Source organism: Mandrillus leucophaeus, unplaced genomic scaffold, assembly GCF_000951045.1.
Source record: "Mandrillus leucophaeus isolate KB7577 unplaced genomic scaffold, Mleu.le_1.0 Scaffold1610, whole genome shotgun sequence".
Lineage (NCBI taxonomy): Eukaryota > Metazoa > Chordata > Mammalia > Primates > Cercopithecidae > Mandrillus > Mandrillus leucophaeus.
The window spans coordinates 91,622-98,946 of NW_012101600.1; the positions used below are offsets into that span (position 1 = coordinate 91,622).

Here is a 7,325-nt window from a genome sequence, read left to right on the forward strand (position 1 = left end):
GAAAGTAGGGTTGCAACCCCTGTCTTTTTTTCCATTTTCCATTTGCTTGGCTGATTTTTATCCATCCCTTTATTTACAGTCTATGGGTGTTACATCATGTGAGATGGGTCTTTTGAAGACAGCATACCAATGGATCTTACATTTTTATCCAGCTTGCCACTCTGTGCCAATTAATTGGGGACATTTAATCCATTTACATTCAAGGTTAGCATTGATATGAGTGAATTTGATCCTGTCATTCTGATGTTAGCTGGTTATTTTGCAGACTTGATTATGTGGTTGCTTTATAGTATCACTGGTCTGTGTACTTCAGTGTGTTTTGTAGTGGTTGGTAACAGTCTTTCCTTTCCATAATCAGTGCTTCCTTCAGAAGCTCTAATAAGGGAGGTCTGGTGGCAATAAATTCCTTTGGCATTTACATGTCTGAAAAGGATCTTATTTCTCCTCTGCTTAGGAAGCTTAGTTTGGCTAGGTATGAAATCCTGAGTTGAAATTTCTTTTTTCTTTTTTCTTTTTTTTGAGATGGAGTCTCACTCTGTTAACCAGACTGGAGTGCAGTGGCACCATCTCAACTCACTGCAACCTCCACCTCCTGGGTTCAAGAGATTCTCCTGCCTCAGCCTCCTGAGTAGCTGGGACTACAGGCATGCACCACCACACCTGGCTAATTTTCGTATTTTTAGTAGAGACGGAGTTTCACCACATTGGCCAGGATGGTCTCGATCTCTTGACCTCATGATCTGCCCACCTCAGCCTCCCTAAGTGCTGGGATTACAGATGTGAGCCACCACGCCCAGCCTGGAATTTCTTTTATTTAAAGATGCTGAATTTCGGCCCCCAATCTCTTCTGGCTTGTAGTGTTTCTGCTGAAAGGTCCACTGTTAGTCCGATGGGCCTCCCTTTGTAGGTGACCTGACCTTTCTCTCTAGCTGTCTTTAACATTTTTTTCTTTCATTTCAACTTTGAAGAATCTGATGATTATGTGTCTTGGGGATGATCTTGTAAAGTATCTTACTGGGGTTCTCAGTATTTCCTGAATTTGAATGTTGGCCTCTCTGGCTAGGTTGGGGAACTTCTCATGGATGATATCCTGAAATATATTTCCCACATTAGTTCCATTCTTCCCATCTCTTTCAGGGATACCAATGAGTAGTAGATTCTGTCTCTACATAATCCCATATTTCTCGAAGGTTAGGCTCATTTCTTTTCATTTTTTTTCTCTATTCTTGTCTGATCATCTTATTTCAGAAAGCCAGTCTTCAACCTCGAGGTTCTTTGCTTAGCTTGGTCTACTCTGCTATTAATACTTGTTATTGCATTATGAAAACCTTATAGTGTGCTTTTCAGCTCGATCAGGTCAGTTATGTACTTTTCTATACTGGCTATTTTGTCTGTCAGCCAAATCTTGCCTAAGGCCTGTTGCAACCACTCCCTGGCTACTGCCTATATTCACTCAAGGCCCTGGGGCTCTACAATCAGCCCCTAGCAAAGCCAGCCAGTCCTCTGTCCTTTGTTCAAGATAGCAAGGTCTCCCATATGGCAGGGGTGTCCGGAAGTACCATCTGGGATTCAGGCACTACAGTCAAAAACCTTAGATCTCTACCTGGTATTCTATCATATCGGCACTATCTCTTCAGTGCCTCTTTCAGGGACACAAAGTTACAACCAGGTGCTATGAGTGCTCATCTGACTTTTGGTTCTTATGAAGGTTTTTTTTGTTTGTTTGTTTTGTTTTTGTTTTTTTCCTGTGTAGGTAGTTGTTAACTTGATGTCCTTGCAGGGGACACAACCAGTGGAACTTTCTATTCTACCATTTTTTCTCCCAATTTTGCTCCTTTTCTTCCCATGTGTCAAGACCACTCCACAAAGGTTGGATCCTGGCTTGTCTGAACCCATGTGATCCCATGTTTCTTCCAACGTGTGAGGGAGGGAGTAGGAAAAGTTTAATTGCTCCTTATAAAGAGACACAAGAAGAAATAGTTTGTTTCTTACTTTTGGAAGTTGTTGTGTGAGAATACAAAACCTAAAGCTGCTGCAAGTGTCCTCCTACCATCTCAGGAAAGCTGACGTGCTGTAAAGAGATGAGCTATGAAGTTCGAGGATCGCTGGTGATGCTACTGGCCTGCTTCATTGAGCAACCCTGGAGATGCCCTGCCTTAGATCCATCTGCTGTGTGAGATAATGAGTTAAAGAAAAAGCTAATTAGATTGGATTTTCTGTTACTAGCAGCAGAAAGCATTTTCATGGAAATGTTCATTCCATACATTTTAATTCCACCTTATAATTTCACACCACAAGTTTCCCATAAAGTGAGATAAATCTTATCTTCATCTCAGGGAATAAAGCAAGAGTAAAGTTGCAACTGTGGGATCAAACAGAACAGACATGACTAGCAGCATATTCAATTTCTATAGGATAAGCTGCTTTGCACAAGTAACATGCATTTAAAAATAAAATATGAATAAAATAAACTTTGAATTTGGTAGATATTAAAATAATAGCTGTCTCTGACACATGACACATTGTGTTCAAATGATTTCTATTTTGAAATAAGCTTTATCTACTTTTTGCTCTTCAGACAGAATACGATAACAGAGCCTTCCATCTTCTTAACCAGTTCACTTGTCTTCTGGGAAATCTATACAACTCCCTTATAATAGTATATTGTCGAACTCTATGCAATTAGAACTATGCACTGGTTTAAAATTATAGATACACAATGTTTTAGGGTAAAGATATTTGATTTTGAATTTAGAGAGAAATTATGTTAAACCTGGATATCAAATTGGGGAGAATTGACTTTCTTTTTGAGAGAGTTTCGCTCTGTCACCCAGGCTGGAGTGCAATGGCACGATCTCAGCTCACTGCAATCTCTGCCTCTCAGGTTCAAGCAATTCTTCTACCTCAGCCTCCTGAGTAGCTGGGATTGCCCGCCTCGGCCTCCCAAAGTGCTGGGATTACAGGCATGAGCCACTGTGCCTGGCCACGTTTTTTTTTTTTTAATATTGACAAGTCAAAATTACATAGTGTATTTGTGGTGTACAGCATAATGTTTTGATGTATGCTTACAATGTAGAATGACTAAATCAAGCTATTTAATAGATCTGTGAACCCACAGAGTTATCATTTATAAGAGAAAACCATTATTGCATTGGGATGTAATCTTGCATTTTTCTTTTTATTCTATTTCTTGTCCTTGTAGTTATTGAAGCAGATAATTTTTCACTCCATGTTTATTCCAGAAAAATTTAATAACATTACACACAAGGTAATTTCAGATTTATGGGAGGCAGTAAGGCTGGGTACCAAGGGGACCACGAAAGAATGAAGATGGGGTATTGCCATCAATGCTGGGACTTCCAAGCCAAGGGCAGGGCTGAGAAAGCCACCAGGGAGGACATTTTCTGCAAGGTCATTGAAGCAGGAGCAGACCCGGTCCTGAGAAAGCTTCCCTTTCCTGGAAGAACAGGAGGCCAGGCACGCAATCTTCTCATGCTTCCGGGCTAGGTTTAAAGGTTCTTTTCTGAGTATCATCTTCAGTTCAGGGGGCTGCAGAATACAAAAGACAGTGTTGTTTTCAACACTCTTCTACCAAAAAGCTTCTTCTCCCTTCTTTTAGGACCTCATAAGAGAGCAAGAAGAAGAAACAAAAATACTTCTAAGTTTCCCTGAGCCACTGTTACTTTAGAGCACAGACCTTTTACTAAGCGGAGAGAAGAAGCTCTAGTATAAACTACATGAGTAGAACTTTGGATCCAAAGTGTTTCTCATTATTTTTGTCTCATGTCTTGTCATCTCTACCATCTTCCTAGGGAAGCCAAATCTGTCTCTAAAAGAGGATTAAAGGTCATTACCTGTTGGCCGAAGTTCAGAGTGTCCTGGAAAAAGAGGGAAAGATACATACTTAAAAGATATGGAAGGAAGTCTTTCCCCAAAAACAATGTTCCAAGCTCCAGATCTTTCTCCTGAAATCTCTCTAACACTACAACCCACACCGGCCAGGGCAGAGAAGAGAGCAGAAACTGAGACGGTGTGACCCATGAAGCTTTCATCTCTCTCACACACGCACACACACACACGTGCGCGCGCACACACACACGCACACACACACACACGTGCACACACACACACGCACACACGCACACATGCACACACACACACACGCAGAGTATAATTGCATTAGCCTTAGTGTCCTTCCCTCATTTGCTCCAGAATTTCAAACCAAGATCCCCGTGCTCGTTAGCCTTTCTCTTATCTCTGCAGGACACAAGCCCTCACTGTGACACAGTAACCATGGACTATTGATTTCTAGAGTTCCAAGAAATTTGAGGTCAACTAGGGAAGGAAAGGCTTAATACCAGGCCACTGACACACTGGGAACTAATCTTAGGAAAGCCATATTTCTTCCTTCAGAAAAGCCTATGGAGAAAGCCAGCTCCCAAAGGCTCCTCACCTTTCTGATTCCTGAAGTAGAGGAACAGCCCGGTCCCAGGGAAGAGCAGGCGCAGCCCAAAGCCCCCGACTCCACTCAGCATCTTGCTCTGTGCAGGTTCAGACTGAGGTTTTGAGAGAAGAAGCCAGATTTAGTGATTTTTAACCCTAATCCAACTTATCTAATCGAAACTCAGAGATTCAGAGTTTTGACAATGGGAGAAGAAAGTTACCCTGGAGGAATCAAAATAACTGGCCAAAATACCTGGAATAACTGGAAAAAAGATTTAAAAATCACATTGAATAGCTAAAATGTTCAGGAATTGAACTCATTCTTGAGTTCAAATATCACAGCCCAACATAAGGCACAGCTTCAACATCTGATCTAGAAAATCCCTGGGACTCAATGAAGTTGAGTAGCTTGTTTTAGTGTATTTACTAAATGTTTCTTTTCTGGAGCCAGACTGTCTAGCTCAAATCCAGGCTCTGCCTCTTACTGATTGGTCCTGAAAGAGACTTTCAATTCTTCCATACCTCAACTTTCTCACCTATAATGGAAGTTAATAATACTAATTTCTGAACTGGGGTTCTGTGAGGATTAATGTACCTAAAATACATAAATAAGAGGCAGAGCTGAGACTGGACTCTCCTCATGTCAGGAAGGCCCTATGTTCCTCCTCTTCTCAGATAGCAACAAACAACTCAGAGCAACAGTGCCAGAAGCACAGTCCCAGTCCCAGAGGCAAAGTCTGGTGCCCAGGGCTAAGGCATGACCAGGATCTGTGACTTGAGGAGGTTCAAAACAGGAACAGCCTCTTTTCTATCTTCTAGGCATGGCTGCTTCTCCAGGGGGCACAGGTGTTCCTAGAAACTCTCCTAGGACTATCCCCAGTGACCTGTGTTGAAGATAGAAGAACATGGAGCAATTGAAAATATGACGTGAGAGAGGAGAAACCTGATAGTCAAGGATAATCAATGTCCCCTTCCTGGTGGGTGAGAAATTTATGAGGTCTAGAAGCTTCTCACTCCATTCCACTGTGGGAGGACTCGTCACGCTTGGGTGCTCCACTTGGCAGGTGTAAACTTCTCCACTCTGAAGAACTGTTTCCAGCATCACCAGGGTCTGGAAGGTCTAGTCTCCACTGTGGATCAGGCCTGTGGAGACCACCGCAGCCTTCTCTTCCTGGCCGTTCCGGAACCACCTGACTTTAATGCTGTCTGGATAGAAACCACTCACAGAGCAGACCAGGAGGTTGCGGTGCTGCAGGGACTGGGTCTCTGCAGGATACACAGTCACCTCAGGATGGACTAAGAAAAAACACAAAGAATATGTATGGAAGATAGAGTAAGTCTTCTTGGTTGCCTTTCTCACTGCCTCTCTCCAAACCCAGGCTCAGGTCTCAGCCAGGCCTCCACCAAAGCAGGCCATGTGGTCTCACAGTGTCGAGAGCCTGGAATTTAATCTTTACAGGGCAGACCCATTAGATTTGAGTAATGGTGAAGAAAATTGTGTTTGCTTTTTTCATAGTTTGAAACTGTTATTAATTATCAAAGCGTTCAGAAATCCTTGAAAGCATATAGTGTGTTTACTAAATGTTTCATTTCTGGAGCCAGGCTGTCTAGCTCAAATCCAGGCTCTGCCTCTTACAGATTGGTCCTGAAAGAGATTTTCAATTCCTCCATGCCTCAGCTTTCTCACCTATCATGAAAGTTAATAATAGTAATCTCCCTATTGGGGTTATGTGAGGATTCACGTAAAAATACATAAGACAACGACTGAAAGTAGCCCTCAAGTTTTGTTAGCTATTTTTTATCCTGTTTACCCTGAGAGAATAATATGATTCAGAGTGGTATGGATGGACTGGGGGACAACTGTAGGGTAGATGGGGAGATGGAGTATGAAATTTTAACTGTGCTGGCTCCATGCACTCACACCTTAGAACAATGCAGAAATGGTTCAGCCACTGGGAAGGAGGAACAGACAGAAGTGATTCTCTACCTCTATGGGTGAAGTCCCTAGAAAAATATGAGTCCTACAGGAGAGAGAAAGGAGTAAGAAAAGTTCTCATATTTACATTCAGCCAATCAATCTATCTCCTCTGTAAAACAAGAATAACAATGTTAGAACTATAATTTTCTAACTGCCTCTCTTTCTAGACTGATATTTGAGGTCAGGGAAGGGTCTGAGACAGTGTGTTGAATGCCTAGACAATTCCTGACACTAGCATCCCCTCAGTAAATACAATTATTTTAAAAGAAAAAAAGAGAAACCTGAGACAACTTTTAAAATTCTTTTTAGAGATGGAGTTTTGCACTTGTCGCCCAGGCTGGAGTGCGGTGGCGTGATCTCGGCTCACTGCAACCTCCGCCTCCTGAGTTCAAGCGATTCTCCTGCCTCAGCCTCCCGAGTAGCTGGGTCTACAGACTCCCACCACCACGCCTGGCTAATTTTTATATTTTTAGTAGAGACAGAGTTTCACCATGTTGGCCAGGCTGGTCTCAAACTCTTGAGCTCAGGTGATCCATTCACCTTGGCCTCCCAAAGTGTTGGGATTACAGGTGTGAGCCACTGTGCCTAGCCCTGAGACAACATTTTTATAATACTACAAAAAGATAGATGTAAGATGGGTTGTAAATCATTACCAAAAATTTTGCAATATATTTCATTAAATAAAAATGGTCAAGTTCTTAACGTGGAGAATAATTTTGAAAATAAAAAATATAAACTACAATCTGGAGAAAATGCTGAATCAGGCCGGGCTCAGTGGCTCACGCCTGTAATTCCAGCACTTTGGGAGGCCGAGGTGAGCAGATCACGAGGTCAGGAGATCGAGACCATCCTGGCTAACATGGTGAAACCCTGTCTCTACTAAAAATGCAAAAAATTAGCTGGG

At 42.3% G+C, this 7,325-nt stretch overlaps 1 pseudogene; it reads right to left on the reverse strand.

Moving 5' to 3' along the window:
- Positions 1-3,840: 3,840 nt before the first annotated feature.
- The window catches only part of LOC105536619, an 18,121-nt pseudogene continuing 14,636 nt past the window's right edge, over positions 3,841-7,325 (reverse strand).